The sequence below is a fragment of the Trichechus manatus genome, unplaced genomic scaffold, assembly GCF_000243295.1.
Source record: "Trichechus manatus latirostris isolate Lorelei unplaced genomic scaffold, TriManLat1.0 scaffold00227, whole genome shotgun sequence".
In the NCBI taxonomy this organism is placed as follows: Eukaryota; Metazoa; Chordata; class Mammalia; order Sirenia; family Trichechidae; genus Trichechus; species Trichechus manatus.
The window spans coordinates 1,515,069-1,537,548 of NW_004444163.1; the positions used below are offsets into that span (position 1 = coordinate 1,515,069).

The 22,480-nt window shown below is 39.1% G+C and overlaps 1 pseudogene; it reads right to left on the reverse strand.

Annotated features, from left to right (window-relative positions):
• Positions 1–3,829: 3,829 nt before the first annotated feature.
• On the reverse strand, positions 3,830–8,932 carry LOC101355239 (coilin pseudogene; annotated as a pseudogene).
• Positions 8,933–22,480: the final 13,548 nt, after the last annotated feature.

A 22,480-nucleotide genomic window follows, 5' to 3' on the forward strand; every position in this document is an offset into this window, starting at 1 on the left:
GCAGCCCAGACCTGGAAGCAGCCGCACACCCGAACGTAGCCCCACAGCCCCGCAGGAAAGGGCAAAGACGGCGCTCGGAGCCAGGCACCCGAGAAAAAGGAGGGGGAGGCAGCGAGAGGCAAGTGAGAAACCAAAAGAAGCAGAAAAAGCAACACCAGCATCCAACAAATGGCACCCAGAGAGCCTCCCGCCCGGGCGCGCGGAATCCAAGCAACCAGCGCCCCCCAGCCAAGAGACCTTGGACACAGGAAGCAGGGGAGCCCCAGCCGGGGCAAAGAGGGGTGGGGGGTGGGAAAGCACACACCGCAAATTACCAGCTGTTTTGTCTCCCTCTGGATGCTCCGCGAGGCTGCTCTCTCGTACCCCTGTTTGCTGGTCTCCGATAGGAGTCCAAGATGGTGGATCCGCGCTGCGTTAGCTGGTAGGGGACCTCTGCATGAATCTCCCCTCACTCTCTGTTCTCTTTCAGTATTCTTACTCTGTTTGGTGTTCGGCTGAGTTCTTTATCTCTTCATTTGATGTTCTAGGGTTACAGGATTGTTGATTCTCTGTTTGGCTTAGTTTTTCGTATCTTTGTTGTGGAGGGACGGCATGGTGCTTCTGCCTAGAGCGCCGTCTTGCCGGAGTCTCCAGCAGATGTAGTTTTGAGTAATTTTATTAATGTTTATGTTCCTCAGATGGTGTCAGCCGTTCTAAATTCAACATTAACTCAACATCTTTCAGCCGACAGGCTGACTTCTTATGAAGTTTTCCTTTCGGCAGCTTCTAATATTCGGTTATATACTGTAACCTCTTTGAATCCAGCTACATGGTTACCTTTACCTAATGATAATAACCACCACCCAATGATTGCTTAAATCTTACTAAACAGCTTTTGTATCCTAGGCAAGATTTACAAGAGGCCCTGTTATCAAATACTGATTTAATCCTATTTGTTGGTAGGTCATATTTAAAGACTTAACCTACAAGCTCTCATTACCAGGGAGGATATGCTGTGGCCACTTCCACCAAGGTCCTCGAAAGTGACACCCTTTCTGATGTCACTTCAGCTCAACAAGCTGAACTGAACTGATTGCACCCACAAGAGCTTGCAAACTGGCGTCTGGATAGTGAGTAAATATTTACACAGATCTGAGGTATTTTTTTTTTTAAAGAAAATTACTCATGATTTTGGCATAGTATGTAAACAAAGGGGTTTCCTAACTTCTTCTAGCACCTAAATTAAAAATAACCATTTAGTAGCAGACCTCCAGGAAGCCCTTTTGATACTCTCTGCGATTGCTGTAATTAAAATCCAGGCTCATCAATCCAAAGGGGCTCCGTGAGCAGAGGAAATTACAGGAAAAGATTTCGCTGATAGAGCATCTAAACAAGACACTTCCCAATCACCCTTTAAAGACGCCGCCCTCACTCATGACCATGATAATTTCACTCGTGATCACGATGAGAAGGAGGGAAAGTATAATGATAATAGAACAGTTAGGGTGCCCGTAAATATGGCACTTGTAAAATGTTACCCACCAAAATTTGACCTGAAAGAAATTTCAGAATCACTTTTTAAACAGCAACAATTAACGCCTACAGATAAAATTAAAGAATGAAAACAGACCTACTCATGGCACATGAATACCTATTTGGAAAGAAATAAGATGATAGAAGTTTTTAAAAAATAAATATTGGTGGGGACATTTTTATGAAACCACTAAACAAGTGGCTTCTTAGTGTTCAATTTGCTCTTAATTTAATTTAAGTAAACCTTATAAAGCTCCACCTGGGAGATTGCTCCCCTTGCCATCAGGATCAATGCTTGAATGGCAGATTGATTTTATCCAACTTCTCCTCTCAAGTGGTTATGAGTTTGTATTAGTAATGACTTGCAGATTTTCTCACTGGGTAGAAGTTTTCCCTGGTCATCAAGCCACTGCTGCTTTTTGTGGCTAAGAAACTTCTTCAGAATATTATCCCCCCTTGGGGAGCCCTAAGCGTCTTTTGTAGTGCCTGAGACATCGATTTTACTGGGCAAATAATTTAGCGAATGTGTAAAATCGTCTCCATTTTTCAAAGACCTCATTGCCCCATCCTCAATCATCTGGTCTGGTTGAAAGAACAAATGGTATAATAAAAACTCAACTTGCCAAGCTTTCCAAATGTTTACAATTGTCTTGGAATAAGGTGAAGACTCTGGTCATTTTAAATATAAGAACTATTCCATTTGAAGTTCCAAAAATGTCTCCTCATGAGATTATTACTGGACAGCTCATGGCCCTCTCCTGTTGGGCAACTTGCTCTGATTCAAATTTGATTCAATCTGATTTGTTTCAGTATTGTAAATCTTCAATTCAGTATTTTAAGATTTGGATAATCAAAGCAAGAAATATCTAAGTTACCTAATATTCAACCTAGAGATTGTGTTTACTAGAAAAGACACCAGTTAAAAGATTTTCTTGAACTTTGATTGAAGTGAACTTATTTGATCCTTCTTACTAATCCTTGTGTCTATAAGCTACAAGGGGTTAAGGACTGGATTCATTTATCCCAACTGAAGAAAACCCTGGCTCCCAAATGAACTGTTGGGCCTCTGGAAAGATTGAAATAAAAATTCAAACATCGCCAAAAAAAAAAAAAAAAAAGAAGAAGCAGATGACAGCTGGGTAGAGTGCTTTCTCAAGATCTCTGGACTAGACCTGAAACTGCCTATGCAGTCTGCTGTAAAATTTGGGCTGTTTGCCTTTTTCTTTATCATTTTGGTATCTTAGTATTGTTAGCTGTTACGCAGGATTGTGGAATTATATCCGGGTAGTTTTGGTGATTATTTTATGCAAATTGTTACCTTTGAAATAAGTTCTTTAATTGAGGGATTTAACTCTTTTTGAATTTTTCTTAGTCACCAGGATCATAATTTTTAGCTGTAGGTATTTTGATGGGATTTTTTTCTTTTTTAGTTCAATATGATTTTATTGAAAAATTTGCAAAGCTGAAGGAGGGATCTGATCTTTTGTTAGAAGAAAGCAATTTTCACAGCATGTATTTAGCCATTTTAGCTTTGTGTTGAATAACAACAGAAGAGGATGTTTCTGTTCCAGATCCCAACTCCAGCACACTCAGCCAGGTGCTTGGAATCTTGTGAAAAGTAATACATTCTCTGGACTATTTATCAAAAATGATAAATAGTAAATACACCTTCTCACCGAAGTAGAGCAGCAGTTCTTCCCTGGAGCGTGCAGGAGATCTTATCTTTACAGCTGTACTTAGGGCCCTAAGAATCCTTTATTTTAAAGTTGAGAAAAATGTGAAAGGATCCCTTAACTCAGTGCCTTCAATAAATCCAACCATCTATTAACTCTTGACAATTGCAAGTATAAAATACTTGAAATTTAGAAGATGCTCCATATTTAATGGAGCAACTCAAATGTTAAAAAATTAGGTCAAGTAACATGCCTTAATGTTTAAAAGTGTTACTTAATGCAACTTAATGAGACAAGTTATGCAGCACTTTCTTATACTTGGTATTATAGACTCCTACTGATGGCTGCTACTTGGTGGCCAAAAAAAAAAAAAAAAAAAAAACAGATGAAACCATATGTATTAGTACATAATGATGCCTGCAGGGAATGTCATATATAAACTTTATTACTAAAGTTAAACCAGAAAAAAAAATCTACAAACACTCCTGTTATTTTAAATGATGAGGTAGATTTTTTTCCTATGCAATAAGGTAAAGATACAAAAAAATGTATACAATTATCAAATCCCCTTTTTAAAAAATGTTCAGTTTATACTCACTTTCACAAAGAAGACATTTATAAACTATGAGATGGAGAGGTCATACTTAGGCAAGTTCTGCGTTTGATGTGTTGTTACTTGGAAATTCAACAATTAGTTTTGAATCAATCAATTTTCTGCAAAAAACAGTGATCTTCTGCATCACAGCATACTCTACCACCTCCATTCCATTTTTGTTGTGATAAATCAAATCAGATTTTCCAGGTTCTTTCACAGCAGGTAAAGATGAAATGATTTCTATATCAGTTTGCTGGGTCTCTGGATTGTGGCTTAATATTTTTCCTTCCTTGTAATCAGAGACATCAGGAGAGTAATCAGATGTTAGTTCCAAAATCTTAAATGCAATTTTTTTTCTCCAACTTGAGGGGCAGCTGCTAACAGTGGTAGCATCCTGTAGTCCTTCTTGTGTATCTCTACTGGATTCTGAATAATAGTAGATGAGTTTGTTATCATTTCATTTAATTGCTGCTGCTTCTGATATTCATTGTTTCTATTTAAAACACAGAGAATGGTTTGCCCTCATCCTCAACCTTTCCGCCACATGCTCTGACCCCTAGCCCCTTTCCAAGAAAGAGGTTCCTCTACTCTACGCCATCCTCTTTCCAAATTGGTGGGGAAAGACAAGTTGGGGGGAGGACCAGGAGCCTATCCGCAACCATTTGAATCAGATGCTTCCAACCAGTAACACTTGGAGTCTATGATGATGAGCCTGGCCCTGGAAAACCTTTCCTGCTAAGAGGCCCAATGTCTTGAAGAAAACTGCAGCATTCTCCAAGGTTCTCTGTGACATAGTGATCTGGTCATCTGACTCTGAACTAAAGCCTTAACTAGAAGATGATGTTTTGGCTGCCTTACCCTTGAAGGGAATAAAGTTGAAGCTAGTTTTTGTAACCAACTTGTTTGTAGTTATGTTTTTCACAGAGGTTCCTTCCTTTGATAACCTAGTTGATATTTTCTCCGAGGACTTTCTGACCTACAGAACAACCTTGCTGAGACCATCGCTGGTTGATTCATGAGAAGACTCAGACTCTCTGGAGGAACTGGGAATTTCTTTTGCACAAATGCCTACCCCACCTTTCTTTTTGGCTTTAACAAGGCTATTTCTTACCATCCAGAACCTTTTGGAGGACCACAGTTCTGGATGGTCCACTGTTTTACTGTTTGTGATTCAGGAGACTTGGGATTTTTTATTTTTTACATTTACCTTTCTTCTTTTTCTTTGGTGATTTTCTTCTGGTCTTTTCATCATCATCACCCACTACTCCACCATGTTGCTTTGTTTTTTCTCTTGTTTTTTTTCCCTCATGTTCTGATCTATGACAGCTTTTGGTTCCAGATCCAGGGTCTTCTCATTATTGTTGTTCTCTTGCTTCTTCCAATGCTTCCTTGAATATTTGTAACCTAGTTCATCTTCTTCCTCCTCCTCCAATTTCAACGTATGTTTCTTTGCTTTTCTAGGTAACACAATAGTACTGTCACCATTAAAGACTACTACAGAACTCTCAGTAACTCCATTCTCTTCTAATTTAACTCTGAGGCAATCATTGTCTCACACCATGCGCATGCTCTTGCCAGGGTTCAGGAGCCTCCCCTTCAGGCAGAGGGCTAAAAGGCCCCAGAACTGAAGCCAAAATTCTGGTGGACAAGACTAATGAGATCTGTGACAACTCGGAATCTGCTCAAGTCTATGAGAAGCCAGAAGACATTGCAGTCCTGGATGGCTATATTTTGATGGTTTTAATGATCTGACTCGTCTGTGGTGCCACCTTCATTATAGTCATTTTTGCTTAAGTTGAATTTATAACTTGCCATTGCTTTTGAAATAGCTTTTTGTTTTATAAACTCAAACTTTTAGTATGGTAAAAAAAAAAAAAAAATAGCTGTAGAGGTTCTAGGAATTTGTTTTCTGATTACCCTAATCCTTTTTATTATCACTGGACTCCAACTGTGGGGTATTAGTCCTTGTTTTAATGTATTCCCCTGAGAACCCAGATCTCTTTTGATAAACACTACTTTTAGAGAATAGTTATATTTCTTATGAGCTGTGTGGGATTGGAATCCATGTAAGTTTTGTTTTAAATTCTAATTGTATTTTTTTATAATTGTTACCACCATTTATATGTTATTAACCCCTTGCTATTAATGCTAGTCACAAATTAATTTAGTAAGACATGTGAATATTGAAATAGCATTGCATGTTTTTATCATTAGCATTCTATTTGTCCTTTATTGGTTAGTAGCCTTTTTATCCTCTTTACATCTTTCAGTGCTGAAGTTGATTTTGTCATCACTATTATTTGTATGCTAGTAGCCCTAGTTGACTTCCTTTGGGCTGTGTTTCTCCACTATGAAGCCCTTCTTAAACTTTCTGCCCATACTGCTCATTGCAGCTCCTGTTAATTCTTAGCATGAGGATGTCTTTGTTAAATTCACTCAAGCAGTTGCACGATCCACAAATCTGACTGAATGTTGGATCTGTCATTCTTTACCCAAAATTGTACATGAGAACTCAGGTCCATTACCTACTCCCATACTGAATTATAGCTTTATTCCTCCTGTTTTTAACATCATCTCTGGGTGAGCCATATGTTTGAGACTGTGGCATCCTCTTGAGATACTGACTCAACCCCAGATCTCATGTTTCAATCTGACTTGAATTATACAGTGTTCCAAAAATACCCTGGATCTCCTCTTCAGATTGTAAAAATGAGCCCTTAATTTCATATAATGCCCCTCATAGATATTGGAATATGGCTTTTTTAGGAAATTTAACAGCGTGTCTACAGGGAAAAAGGTCTTTTTGTGTCTAAATGTGGAATTGACTAAGGTTAGGACAACTGTCTATTTGCAACAACTCCTTGTCGAAGAATTGGCTTGAACAGACAAATCAAACCACCCCTCTCCCAGGTAAAGACATAAGGGTCAGCATAATATGTGTCCTATATGGATATGTACTTTTATGTGGAAGATCAAGATACCCCACATTTGCCAACTGAAATACAAATAACGAGTCATACACCTTGGCTTTATCCTCTTTAGATGGTTGGAATATGACAGGCCAATGTATCTTAGGCCATATGGGAATCCCTTTAGACATCCATTCTTACAATAAAAGTTTACATTGGACTGACCACCTGAAACTATTAGAAAGGAGGAGAAGAAAAGGTCAAGAGATGAGCAAGGGAGAGTTAGAGGGAACTCCTTAAAGTAGTTCCTTGGTTTAGGTTGTAGTTTTTTGAGAATATTCTTCCCTTGGTACAGAGTAGGAGGTTTAGAACATGCATCTGTAACATCTCCAGAACCATGGAAAGAATAGCGGATGATGTTGCCAGTGCTATGACTGCTCAACAGAAATCACTGAACTCACTCATTGTCATGGATTGAATTTATGTCTCCCCAAAATGTGTGTATCAATTTGGCTGAGCCATGATTCCCAGTATTATATGATTTTCCTATCTGTTGTAAATCTTGCCTCTATGATGTTAATGAGGGAGAATGGGCAGCACTTGTGTTAGTGAGGCAGGACTCAGTCTACAAGACTGGATTGTGTTTTGAGGCAATCTCTTGAGATATAAAAAAGAGAAGTGAGCAGAGAGACAGGGGGACCTCATACCACCAAGAAAGCAGAGCCAGGAGAAGAGCGTGTCCTTTGGAGCAGTTCCTTATCTGGGGGAAGATTGATGAGAAGGCCAACAGAGAGAGAATTCCCTCCTCTGGAACTGATGCCCTGAATTTGGACTTTTAGCGTATTTTACTGTGAGGAAATAAACTTCTTTTTATTAAAGCCATACACTTGTGATATTTCTGTTACAGCAGCACTAGATGACTAAGACAGAATTTAGTACTGAGAGAGTGGGGTATTGCTCTAACATGTACCTAAAATGTGGAAGCAGTTTTGAAACTGTGAATGGATAGAGGAGTGGAAGCAGCAGAGGACCACCAGCAGCAGAGAACCAGCAGCATCAGAGAACTGGCGGCAGCAGAGAAGTGGCAGTGGTAGAGAACTAGCAGCAGCAGAACCAGGAGACCAGCATGAGATGGCGCTGGAGCTGACCCACGGAGTGAGAGAGCTGAGTGTCTGTGCGCACAAGGATTCCGGGTGTAGTGGAGTGCCTCCAGGCACTTATTGGTGGTGCTACAGAGCTTTGCAGGTGTGAGACCTGAGGAGCTGAGAGTCTAAGAAACCAGGAAGCAGAAGCTGAAGAGACAAGGAACACAGGAAGCCAAGCAGCCTCAGTCTCAAAAGGTATCACTATGACCTCTGGGATTTCAAAGGGTGGAGCCATGGCCTCTGGTGTTTCTAAATGTGGAGTCGCCACTCAGGTGGATTAGGAGAATGGTGCGAGTAAAGCCGAGGGAGCAGAGTTGCTGTCCCAGTGGGCCTGGAAGGTGGAGCTGAAGACCAGGGCTGAGGTACCTCCACTCAGAATCTGGAGAATGTGGCCAATAGGTAGAGTCTGGAGGTCACGGCCATTGTGTAAATTGCCTCAGAGAACAGAGGATTATTTTCAAAGCCTTGAGGGTTAATGTAATGTGTTCTGCTGACTTGCTTGGGTGTCTGTTATCCCTTCTTTTCCTTCAGTTTCTCCCATTTGTAATGGAAATGTCTAGCTTGTGCCTGTTCTGCCATTGAACCTTTGGAAGCAAATAACTTGTATTCTATATTTCACAGATGAAGAAGAATTTTTGGATTTTGGACTTGGAGTTAAGACTTTTGCTATGATGTGATGGGGTGAATATGTTTTGCATGTTGCAAGGATGTGATTTTTTGGGGGCCAAAGGGTGGAATGTCATGGATTGAATTCTGTCCCCCTAAAAATATGTGTATCAATTTGACTGAGCCATGATTCCCAGTACTGTGTGACTAAGACACTCACCAAAGTAGTTTTGGATCATCAATTTGCCCTAGATTTCCTGTAAGCCCAGCAAGGAGGGGTCTGTGCTATAGCTAACCCTCTTGGTGCACCTAGATAAACACATCAGGAGAGGTGGAACAAGATATTGAACTAATTCTCCAGAAGGCTACTTAGCTCCTTATACCTTGATCCTCAAACTCCTCTTTTCTAGGTATTTTCAGCTGGCTACCCTCAGGCATTTGATCATGGATTAAGTTTATGTTGTCAACCTGATTAATGACACACATTGTCATTGTAACAATTGTAGGGATTGTTAAATGTTGTCTGCAACTTTTGACAGATGCAGTTACCCAAAAGACCCCTATAATGGCTGTGAAAAGAATAATGTACATTGATAGTACTTATATATTTCAGATGGACTCGAGCCCACTCCTTGGGTAAGCCATCAGATGTCAGGTTATTCTTCTAATGTGGCTTGCCCTGCACTAACCGTCAAATAATAAAACCACAAAAGCAAGAGCCTAAAGATAAAGCATGGTGAAGACATCGAAAACTGCCCAGCTACCTTTTCACAATATTCTGCTGCTATTCATACTTAGATTTCATTTTTCTTGAATCCACAGCTGGTGCCCCTGGGGAGCAACAGTCAGGAGATCAAATGACATACTGTATTTGGGTGGGTCTTCTTCAAAGGACCTTCTTAAAATGTTAAAAGGCAGAGATGTCTTGTTGAGGACTAATGTGTGCTTGGCCCAAGCCGTGGTATTTTCAACCACCACATATGCGTGCAAAAGTTGGACAATGAATAAGGGAGATCAAGGAACAATTGATGTCTTTGAATTAGGGTGTTGGAGAAGATTATTGGGTATACCATGGACTTCCAGAAGAATGAACAAATTTGTCTTGGAAGAAGTGCAGCCAGAATGCTGCTTAGAAAGGAGGACAGTGCAATATCAGGCAGAGTTTTGTTTGGTTGTGCGTGCAGTCGCTATGAGAGTCAGAGCTGACTCAACAGCACCTCATGACAATAACAACCCTTTCACAAGCGTGGCATCTGAGGTCTTAGAGGCTTATTAAATGAACAGTCATTCAGAATAAAACGTATACTCAATGTCCATGCAGAAGAAAGCCTTCTTTCAGAATAGTGGTCAGTGAACTGATCAAATAATTTCTTTTGAAATAGTTGATCAAAAGGAAAAACTGTGTAAGGGAATTTTAAATTTCAGGTACCTGAGGAGATCCAAAGTTGCCAACCTGAGGTTTGAGTATGACTCCTCTGTGGCTAGTTCCATTTCCACCCTAGAAACAGCCATTTTCCATGCAGACATAATAAGGCAACTAAGAAATGTTGGGCAATGATGCTGTAACTACGCTGCGACTCCCCTGAGAGAAGAATGTTCTGTAATGATGACATAACTACCTGTAATCCCCCACCTGTCACATACCCTTATGATTACCACATTGTAGCCAATCTAAGAAAGACACCTATATCCTTTTAAGCCAATCGCCTTATGAGCTTCTGCTACAGGAGGTCTTGCCTCATGTGTTCCTGCCACAGGAAGTCTCACCTTAAAATGGTCTACTACCAACTGAGTAATATCTTTCAATGATCTAAGCCTGTAATTACCAATCAAGTAATGTCTTTCAAAGATCTAAATTTGTGAATACCAATCACGTACTGTACTTCACGTCCTTTGTTTCCCCCTTAGAAAACATCACTGTTGAGTTGGCGTATTGGGTTTCTGGATTCCACTGCATGGAGTTCAGTCTATCTCCAGCTCAAGCTATCACTTTAATTTCAATAAATCTCTCAATTTTACATTAATCAGAGTACTGTTAGTTACTCCAGGACACCCTTATGGAGACGGCAGAACTTACTTAGGACAAGCCATCAGGAAAGACCAATCACTAGAAAGGAACATCATGTTTGGTAAAGTAGAGGGCCAGCGAAAACAAGGAAAATCCTGAATGAAGTGGATTGACACAATAGCCACAACAATGTATTCAAACATATCAGTAATCATGGAAATTGTGCAGAACAGGACAAAGTTTCGCTCAATTATATATAAGGTCACCATGAGTAGAGCCAACTCGACAACAACTAACAACACTCAGTTTTACCATTTTTTATTCTGCTTTATATTAGTTACATATCCCTCTCTCCCATTATATATATTTTTCTTTTTAATAGCAGGGACCTTGTCTTATGAGTGCATAACATACTCATTTTTTGTTCAAGAAATGAAAGCAAGGTAGCCAAAAGCATTGGTATTCTGCCCAGCATATTACACAAATTTAACATTACAGCAAGTATGAACATGCAGACAAACCCCAAGTACAAGGATTTACTGCATAGCAGCTTCCAGGGTATATTATGGAATCAGTGCTTAGTCATCTATACTTGTCCACTTTCTCATCTACTTGTTAGTAGAAATTGCACTTTCTGCATTGTCCAAAAAAAGATATTATTCTGTTTTTCTGAAAATTAGTGGTCCATATATGATTCAGGAGTCTATCAATCCAGTGGCTACTTTCAGAGACTAGTCACACACAAAACATGGAATGCCCTGAGTTTGATTTTCCTCCTTTCTCCTCTGTAATAGCCTTCCTGATTATTTTTATTAGAGGGGACTAAAGACTGGAATAATGACTAAAACAAGTGGCAGTCAGGGTCCGGTCAGGAGATAGGAATCATGTCAGTTATTTTAATAGAAACAGCTTACTATGAAGATTTATTAACGAAAAGTTGAAAAGGGGACCCAGATTTATCATGGTGATAGTAACTGCAGGAAGAAACTACCACTCCAAAGGCTGGGAGAACACAGGAAATGACTTGAAATTATTAACACTTAGGAGCTTGGAGGAGGAGCCCACAAAGCTGGTATTTAGGCCCCTGAGAAGGAGATCCCTGCTGGCCACTGCTGGCGTCTTCGAAAAGGTGTGAGGAAGCTGATTCTGGGAGTAGTAGGAAAACACTGCATCAATTGCTGCTACTGATAAAACGGATTCTGCTTGGGTGAAGAAGCGTTGTCGGAGTGATGCTGAGAGGAATAGGAAGCAAACAACAAAGAGCAGGCCCTTTTCCCACCTGCAGCCTTGCCAACTCCCTCTAGTGCCCGCTATTGGCGGAGCCTAACAAGAAGTCAGCTGGTAAAGGAGAAATAGAGGTTTGCAAGGTTGCCTCAACATCACAAAGCAGCATATATGATGTGTTTGAGGCTGAGAGACAATGGTTTATTAAGCAGCACAGTAATATTCTGTTCTTCAGTATTCTTAAGGATTATAGGGTCCATACAAACAGAAGGCCATAAAGTGTATTGTTTCTATCTGCTGTTATGGTAATAATAACGATAATTTACATGTGAATAACACTTCACAGGGTTTCCTTTTGCATATGTTATCTATTCAGAATTCAGCAGTCAACTTGACCTTTAATGAACCAAAACACAAAGAATGAGAAAAACAATCAAAATGCATGAGTTAGTAATGCTGAGCTGATTTTACTCCTTCCCCAGCCCCAGTTCAGCCATCCCTTCAACTCCCTCCTCCCTCTTTCACTCTCATGTGCTGTTACTCATGTTCTGCTTGCAAAGCCCGTTTCTCTACTCCATTTACCCTTATGGTGTGACTAACTCCTACTCGGTCTCTAAGACCTAGCTCAGCAGCGTCTCTTCCAAAAAGAATTTTTGGATCATCCCCCCAATGCTGTCCTCCTGGCTCTTGGACTAGGTTGGTTCTTAAACTGGGGCAATTTTTTGCCCCAGCAGACACTTGACAATGTATGGAGACATAAGACATGTCGTACTGTCACAAAGTGGGGGAGTGCTACTGGTATCTCATAAGTAGAGGGCAAGGATGCTACTAAACAGCCTACGATGTGCAGGACAGCCCCCTACAACAACAACAAAAATTTATCTGGTCCAAAATGTCAATAGTGCTGAGGTTGAGAAATCCTGTGCCAGGCTCATGACCCTTGCTCTGTGGTCACAATGTACCCAAGTGCATACTTCTATCTTTATACGTACGCATGTACAAGATTGCATTGCAATTACATGCTTATATTTTTGTCATCTCCTTACTATATACAATAAGCTTTCAGACAGCAAGGACTAGCATTGTGCATGGCACTTAATAGATGCTTAGTAAAGTCACAATACTCTTATTATAGTTTAGCACTTTGCTGGTAAGAACAGCCCATTAGGCTGTTTGACAGAAATATGCTCTTATTAGGCACATGACTAGGATGATCAGAAAATTTATTGATGAACCCCAGGAAACACTGAATAATATAAAAAAGGATGCTATCAATAATTATGCCAGAACAATGGGTATAAACTGAAATTATCCTGGGTAACTAGAAAGTGTCTTCACCATATACATAACTCTAACGAGTTTAGTTGTCTTGTTCCTTCACGCATACATTAAGTTAGAAGCAGCAAACTAGAAATGGGTAGGCGAGAGCACTCTGAGGACAGAGAGAAAGGACAATACCATCAAGTGAGGGGACAGAAATTCACAAAGAGAACAGGACTTCAAAAAAACAAAGCAATCTGGAGTCATTTGGTGTTGGGAACAACCAACCTTATAGTTGAGTACCCTCTTGAGAGTCATAACATTACAGCCAACACAGAGATTAATTTTTAAAACCAGAGCCATCAAGTATAGAGATCAGTTTAATAAATACTAACTAGAAAGATAAAAAAATGTGTGATATATTTTACAAAGATTTTCATCTAAACTATTTAAGACATTAGAAAATTGTTCTATAAAGGATAAATCTTCAAAAATCCAAAAAACATATTGTCGGAGAGTAACCATCAATACTCTGATTAAAGTAAAATTAAGAGATTTTATTGAAAGTAAAGAGAACCCAGTAGTCCAATACGGCAACTCAACAGTGATGTTTTAGAAGGAGGAAACAAAGGACATGAAGGACAGTACTTGATTGGTATTCACAAACTTAGATCATTGAAAGATATTACTTGATTGGTAATTACAGGTTTAGATCATCTAAAGACATTACTTGATTGGTAGTAGATCATTTTAAGGCAGGACTTCTTGTGGAAGAAATTCATAAGGCAGGACTTCCTGTAGTGGAAGCTCATAAGGCAATTGGCTTAAAAGGATATACATGTCTTTCTTAGATTTGTTATAATGTGGTAAACATAAGGCTATGTGACAGGAGGCAGGGGTTGAAAGGTAGTTACATCATCATTACTAAACATTCCTCTCCCAGAGGAGTCACAGAGTAGTTACATCATCATTACTGGACATTTCTAAGTTGCATGATTACGTCTGTATGGAAAATGGCTGTTGCTAGGGTGGAAATGCAACTAGTTACAGAGGAGTCGTACTCAAACCTCAGGCTGGCCGCTTCAGATCTTCTCAGGTACCTCAAATTTTAAAATTCCCTTACACAGTTCTTCCTTTTGATCAAGGATTTCGAAAGAAATTATTTGATCAGTTCACTGACCACTATTCTGAAAGAAGGCTTTCTTCTGCGTGGACTTTGAGTATATGTTTTATACTGGGTGGCTGTTCATTTAATAAATCTTTAAGACCTCAGAAGCTATGGGTGTGTAAAAGTTGTTATTGTCGTCATGTGCCGTCGAGTCATCTCTGACTCATAGAGACTTCACGTACAACAGAACAAAATCCTGTCTGATCCTGCACTATCTTCCCTTCTAAGGAGCATTCTGGCTGTACTTCCTCCAAGACAGATTTGTTCATTCTTCTGGCAGTCCAAAGTATACTCAATATTCTTCTCCAACACTCTAATACAAAGACATCAATTCTTCCTTGATCTCCCTTATTCATTGTCCAACTTTCCAATATGTATGGAGTGGTTGAAAATACTATCGCTTGAGTCAAGTGCACCTTAGTCAAGTGACATCTCTGCCTTTTAACATTTTAAGAAGGTCCTTTGAAGAAGACCCACCTAAATACAGTATGTCATTTGATCTCCTGACTGCTGCTCTCAGGGGCGCCAACTGTGGATTCAAGAAAAATGAAATCTAAGTATGAATAGCAGCAGAATATTGTGAAAAGGTAGCTGGGCAGTTTTCGATGTCTTCACCATGCTTTATCTTTAGGCTCTTGCTTTTGTGGTTTTATTATTTGATGGTTAGTGCAGGGCAGGCCACATTAGAGGGATAACCTGACATCTGATGGCTTACCCAAGGTGTGGGCTCGAGTCCATCTGAAATATAAGTACTGTCAATGTACATTATTCTTTTCATGGGCATTATATGGGTCTTTTGGGTAACTACATTTATCAAAAGTTTCATACCACATTTAGTAGTCCCTATGATTATTACAATGGCAATGAATATTATTTATCTTGTTGACAATATAGACTTAATCCATGATCAAACCCCTGAAGGTAGTTAGCTGAAAATATCTAGAAAAGAGGAGTTTGAGGGTGAAGGTATATGGACCTAAGTCGCCTTCTGGTGAATTAGTTTAATAGCTTGTCCTACCTCTCCAGATACAAGCTTAACAAAGGCATTCTCATGCCAAGAATTAACGGGAGCTGTGATGGGAAGCAGTATGGACAGAAAGTTTAAAAAGGGCTTCATAGTGGAGAAAAACAGCCCAAAAGAAATAAACAAGGGCATACAAATAATAGTGATGACAAAATAAACTTCAGCACTGAAAGATGTAAAGGAGAATAAAAAACCTACTAACCAATAAAGGACAAATAGAATGCTAATGATAAAAAGGCACAATGTTATTTCAATATTCATGTGTTTTACTAAATTAATCTGTGACTGACATTAATAGCAAGGAGTTAATAACATATAAATGGTGGTAACAATTATAAAAAATGTGATTAGGATTTAAAATGAAAGAAATAACATGGATTCCAATCCCAGATAGGTCATAAGAAATATAACTATTCTCTAAAAGTGGTGTTTATAAAAAGGGGTCTGGGTTCTTAGGGGAGGAACAATATATTAAAACAAGGAATAATACCCCACAGTTAGAGTCTAATGATATTAAAAGGATTAGGGTTATCAGAAAACAAATTCCTAGAATCTCTACAACTAATTTGTTTTACCATACTAAAAGTTTGAGTTTATGAAACAAAAAGGTATTTCAAAAGCAATGGCAAGTTATACATTCTACTTAAGCAAAAATGACTGTCACTGTCAGAAGGTGGCACCACAGATAAATTAGACCATTAAATCATCAAAATACCTACAACTAAAAATTATAATCCTGGTGACTAAGAAAAATCCAAAAAGAGTTAAAGCCCTTTCAAGGAATTTATTTTAAAGGTAACAATTGGCATACTATAATCACCAAAACTACCAGGATATAATTCTTTAATCATGCATAACAGCTAAAAATACTAGGATACCAAAAATGATAAAGAAAAAGGCAACCAGTCCAAATTTTACTGAAGGCTGCATAGGTAGTTTCAGGTCCGGTCTGGATACCTCGGGAAAGCAGTGTACCTAGCTATCATCTGCTTCTTCTTCTTTTTTTTGTTTGTGATGTTTGAATTTTAATTTCAATCTTGATGAGGTTCAACAGTTCATTCAGGAGTTGGGGCTTTCTTCAGCTGGGATAAATGAATCCAAGCCTTAACTCCCTGTAGTTTAGTGGTATAAAGATTAGCAGGAAGGACCAGGTAAGGTTCCGTCTATCAAGGTTTGAGAGAATCTTTATTTGGTATCTTTTCCTGTAAACATAATCTCTAGGTTGGATATTTGGTAATTTAGACATTTCTTGCTTTGGTTATCCAAAGTTTAGGATATTGAATTGAAGATTTATAATTTTGAAACATCAGATTGAATCAAATTTGAATCAGGGCAAGTTACCCAATAGGCGAGGGCCTTGGGCTGTCCAGTAATAATCTCATGAGGAGATATTTTGTGAAGTTCAAATGGAGTCGTTCTTATATTTAAAATGACCAGAGGCACTACCTTATTCCAAGGCAATTGTAAAGATTTGGAAGTTTGTCTGATCGAGTTTTCATTATACCATTAGTTCTTTCAATTAGACCAGACAACTGAGGATAGGGACAATGGGGTCTTTGAAAAATGGGGAAGATTTTACTTATTTGTTTAATTATTTGCCCAGTAAAATAGGTGTCTCAGTCACTACAAAGGGCACTTGGGACTCCCCAAGTGGGGATAATGTTCTGAAGAAGTTTCTTAGCCACAACAGCAGCAGTGGCTTGATGACCAGGGAAATCTTCTACCCAGTGAGAAAATCTGCAAGTCATTACTAATAAAACTTGTAATCACTTGAGAAGGGAAAGTGGATAAAATCAATCTGCCATTCAGGCATTGATCCAGACGGCAGGGGAAATCTCCCAGGTGGAGCTTTATAAAGTTTTCCTAAATTAAATTGAGAGCAAATTGAACATTGGGAAGTCACATATTTAGTGGCTTCATAAAAATGTCCCCACCATTTTTTTAAAAAATTTTTTGTCTTCTTATGTCTTTCCAAATGGGTATTCATGTGCAATGAGTAGGTCTGTTTTCATTCTCTAATTTTATCTGTAGGGGTTAGTTGTTGATGTTTAAAAGTGATTCTGAAATTTCTTTCAGGTCAAATTTTGGTGGGCAACGTTTTACAGGTGCCATATTTACAGGCATCCTATCTGTTCTATTGTCATTATCCATTCCGTTTTTCATCATGACCACAAGTGGAATTATCATGGTCATGAATGAGGGCAGCATCTTTAAAGAGTGATTGGGAAGTGTCTTGTTTAGGTGCTGTATTAGCTAAGTCATTCCCTTTAATTTCCCTTTAATTTCCTCTGAAGCCTTGGTGACACAGTGGTTAAAAGCTCAGGCTGCTAACCAAAAGGTCAGTAGTTCTAATCCACCAGCTGCTCCTTGAAAACCCTATGGGGCAGTTCTACTCCGTCCTGTAGGGTCACTATGAGTCAGAATCGACTAGATGGCAACAGATTTGATTTTGATTTTTATGGAACGCCTTTGAGTTGGTGGGCCTGAATTTAATTATAGCAATCTCAGAGGGTGGCAAAAGTGCTTCCAGGAAGTCTGCTACTAAAGGACTATTTTTACTTTGGGTCCTAGAAGTTAGGAACCCCCTTTGTTTATGCACCATGTCAAAATCATGAGTAATTTTCTTAAAAAAAAAAAGAAAACCTTGATCTGTGTAAATATTTACCAACCATCCAGAAGCCAGTTTGCAAACTCTCGTGAGTGTGATCAGTTCAGCTTGCTGAGCTGAAGTGATGTCAGAAAGGGTGCCGCTTTCGAGGACCTCGGTGGAAGCGACCACAGCATATCCTTCCTGGTAATGAGAGCTTGTAGGTTTAGCCTTTAAATATAACCCATCATCAAATAACAACCTGCGATATGCAGATGACACAACCTTGCTTGCTGAAAGTGAAGAGGACTTGAAGCACTTATTGATGAAGATCAAAGACTACAGTCTTCAGTATGGATTATACCTCAACATAAAGAAAACAAAAATCCTCACAACTGGACCAGTAAGCAACGTCATGATAAACGGAGAAAAGACTGAAATTTCAAGTTATTCAAGGATTTCATTTTATTTGGATCCACAATCAACACCCATGGAAGCAAAAGTCAAGAAATCCAAAGATGCATTGCATGGGGCAAATCTGCTGCAAAAGACCTCTTTAAAGTGTTGAAAAGCAAAGATGTCACCTCGAAGACTAAGGTGCACCTGACCCAAGCCATGGTATTTGCAGTCACATCATATGCATGCAAAAGCTGGATGATGAATAAGGAAGACCAAAGAAGAACTGATACCTTTGAACTGTGGTGTTGGAGAAGAATACTGAATATACCTTGGACTGCCAAAAGAATGAACAAATCTGTCTTGGAAGAAGTACAACCAGAAAGCTCCTTAAAAGCAAGGATGGCGAGACTATGTCTTACATACTTTGGACATGTTATCAGGAGGGATCAGTCCCTGGAGAAGGACATCATGCTTGATAAAGTAGAGGGTCAGCGAAAAAGAGGAAGACCCTTAGTGAGATGGATTGACACAGTGGCTGCAACAATGGGCTCAAGCGTGACAACTATTGTGAGCATGGCGCAGGACCGGGCAGTGTTTTGTTTAGTACATAGGGTTGCTATGAGCTGGAACCGACTTGACGGCACCTAACAACAACAACAATTGTTAAAAAGAATCAAAACTCAAAGAAGTTGAAATATAAAGTTTATTCTGAGCGGTTATTCTATAGGCATATAGAGAGATCATTTTGATTTCAAAAAAAAAAAACCAAATGGCTTGAAGTAGGCTGGTTACAATGAGGCTTATAAAGAGAAGAGGAGGGAGAAAAATAGAAGGTCAACCATTGGCTAATCTTAACATGACTGACTGAGCCCTCCCCTTCCTCTTTTACTGAGATCAACTGATAACCAGTCACAGGGTGGTTTCTGGCCCTCTGTCACTTTCAACCAAGATATCTTTTGAAATTTAAATTAAGCAAGCCTAGATTTGAACAGGAAAGAAAATATTAGCAACTTTGGGTGAAAAAAGTCACTAGTAGGATTTGGTCAGGAATTTTTATGGTTAATATTTGGTTTCTTGGGTAAGAAAAACCCTAAAATCAAAGTAAGATGTCTATTATTAATTTTTCTCTTTGATACTATACAACCTCTTCTGCACCTTCTTTTTTTCCACTCAGCAATATATCCTGGAGATCACTCTATATGTACATGAAATTCCTCATCATTCCTTTTCATAGCTGTGTGATATTCTACCATGTGGCCAACTGTTCCTCTATTAATAAATATTTGAGTTTTTACTGTTAAAAATTAAACAGAGTTTCTGTAAAACAAGAGTTTTATTCAGATTCAAAGATTTGCAAATTGGGAGGTACCAAAATGAAACAAAATGGCATTCCTCTGACACTGTGGAGTGCGGTGAGGGTACCCCATGATGGTATGATATTCTCTAGAACCTTCTTAGCAACAAAGGTGGCAGTTGCTTGGTGAGTAGGATAAGCAGTCACCCAATGAGAAAAAGCAAAAACCAAACTTACTACCATCAAGTTGATTTTGACTCATAGCAACCTTATAGGACAGAGTAGAACTGCCCCATAGAGTTTCCAAGTCTCTGATCTTTACAGAAGCAGCCTACCACATATTTCTTCTGTGGAGAGACTGGTGGGTTCAAACTGCCAACCTTTTGGTTAGCAGCTGAGTGCTTTAACCACTGTGCAACCAAGGCTCCTTACCCAATGAGAGAACATACAAATCGTTACTAAGACAAATTTATATCCCACAGAGGGAGGAGGTTGAATGAAACCTATCTGCTATTCCAACATTGAACTCAGAGGTGGAGAAAATTCTCCTCGTGATGCCTTCAAGGGCTTCCCTGAATTGTGCCTTTAATATGTTTGACATTGCACATATACTTGTTTGGCTATATGGTGAAAATTCCTACACCAGTGTTTTTCCATAATTTGGACCATTTTATCAACTGCATAGTTGCTTAGAGAATGAGTTGTGTGCAGCATAGGCACCTTTAGGCTTTCTGGTAGTGTAGGTTTTTGATTTGGCCCCATCCATAACTTTAGATTTTTGTCATATTTGCTCCGTTGTGATTTCCATTCATCTCATTCCTCATTAGGTGCTTGTGGTTGTTTAGTGGCCAGTTCATAGGGTGGAACTCACATGTTAGGGGCAGTGACTTAATTCAACTCATACATAGGTACAGGCTGAACAGTTACATTTGCAGCAGCTCTAGCAGCATGATCTGCAAAAGCATTTTCTTTAACCTCAGGAGAACTACCTTTAATACATGCTTCTATCCTGATACAGAAATTTCTTTTGGTAAAAGTAAAGCTTCTAACAACTGGAATATTTGGGGTTTATTTTTTATGTTATCGTCATTAGAGATTAAAATCCTTGCTGCTTCCATAGCATTCTAAAGTCATGCTACCCATGAAAATATTAACTCTTTCATGTTTAGCTAGATGACAAACTTGAGTTAGGACTATTATATTAAGTTAAGGCTTTTATTTAGTTCTACACTTGTTGGATGGAGCATACTTCAGGAAGTGGAGAGCTTTCTAATATATCAGTATAAGTAGTTACAGCATATTCAGCTCAGTAAGAACCATTAAAAACCAAAAACCAAAAGTGGGGTGCAGAACTCAAATTCTGGTAAAAAAGACCAGACTTAATGGTCTGACTGAGACTGGAGGGACCCTGGAAGACATGGCCCCTAGATTGTCTATTAGCTCTGAACTGAAACCATTCCCGAAGCCAACTCTTCAGACTGGACTATGGGACATAAAATGATACTTGTGAAGAGACCGCTTCTTAGCTAAAGTAGATTTATGAGACTAAATGGGCAGCTCCTATCTGGAGGTGAGATGAGAAGACAAAAAGGGACAGGAGCTGGCTGAATGGACATGGGAATTCTGGGGTGGAAAGGAGGAATGTGCTGTCGCATTATAGAGAGTTCATATTATAGGGAGAGCAGCTAGAGTCACATAGCAATGTGTGTATAATTTTTGTATGAGAAACTGACTTGAACTGTGAACTTTCACTTAAAGAACAATAAAACAAAACAAAACAAAAACCCAATGCCATCGACTCAATTCTGACTCATAGTGAACCTATAGGACAGAGTAGAACTGCCCCATAGGGTTTCCAAAGAGTAGTCGGTGAATTCGAACTGCCAACCTTTTGGTTAGCAGCTGAACTCTTAGAAGTCTTTAAATAAGACCCATAAGTAAATGAGACAAGATCTGGATCATGTAAAGGAACATCTTTAAGATCAGCCCTAGGAACTAACAGTTGTTCACTCAAATCTAGGCAATCATGGTCAGGAATTTCATCATCAGGAAAAGTGAGTAGCAGGATTAAGTAGTCTGCTGTGATGTGGATGAATGTTTGGAGGGGGTAAAAGAAGAATTTCATAAGAAGTGAGTCAGCTAACAGACAGATGCTGAGAAAGAGCTGAATTTAATAAGGATTCTATCAAATGTGAGGTGAGCGCATCCAAATCGTTTCCCATAAGAATGTCAACAGTGGCTTCAAGCAGTTTGGCAGTAGCTGCAACCGCTCACAAGCAAGGTGGATAAGTTCTGACTACAGAATCTAATTGGAGACTATAATATCCAATACGTCTCTGCTGATTTGCATGTGATTGAGTGAGGATTCCTAAGGTATTTCCATTTTTTTCACGAACAAATAATGGAAAAGGTTTGTCATAGCTAGGTAGGCTTAAAGCCAGAGGATTGATTAGAGTCCTCTTAAGTTCACGGAAACATTCTATTTGTTCAGGAGCCTATTGCAGGGGCTCTGGACTCTCTGTGTGTGTTATTTTTTAATTTTTTTTATTGTACTCTAGATGAAGGTTTACAGAACAAATAGTTTGTCATTAAACAGTCAGTACACATATTGTTTTATGACATTGGTTAACAACCTCATAACAGGTCAACACTCTCCCTTCTCAACCTTGAAGGACCTTTTTTTGGTGAAAATATACATAGCCAAAGTTACACCATTTCAAAAGTTTCTACATGTACAATTCAGTGACATCGATTATATTCTTCCAGTTGTGCTGCTATTCTCACTATCCTTTTCCAAATTATTCCATTACCATTATCTTCAACTCACTGCCCCCTCGGCTTCCCATCAAACCTTTTGAGTTGCTGTTGTCAATTTGATCTCACACACATAATTCTTTTTTTTTTTTGTACCTTAGATGAAGGTTTGCAGAACAAATAGTTTCTCATTAAACAGTTAGTACACATATTGCCCTGTGACAATGGTTAACAACCCCACTACATGTCAATGCTGTCCCTTCTCAACCTTGGGTTCCCTATCACCAGCTTTCCTGTTCCCTTCTGCCTTCTAGTCCTTGTC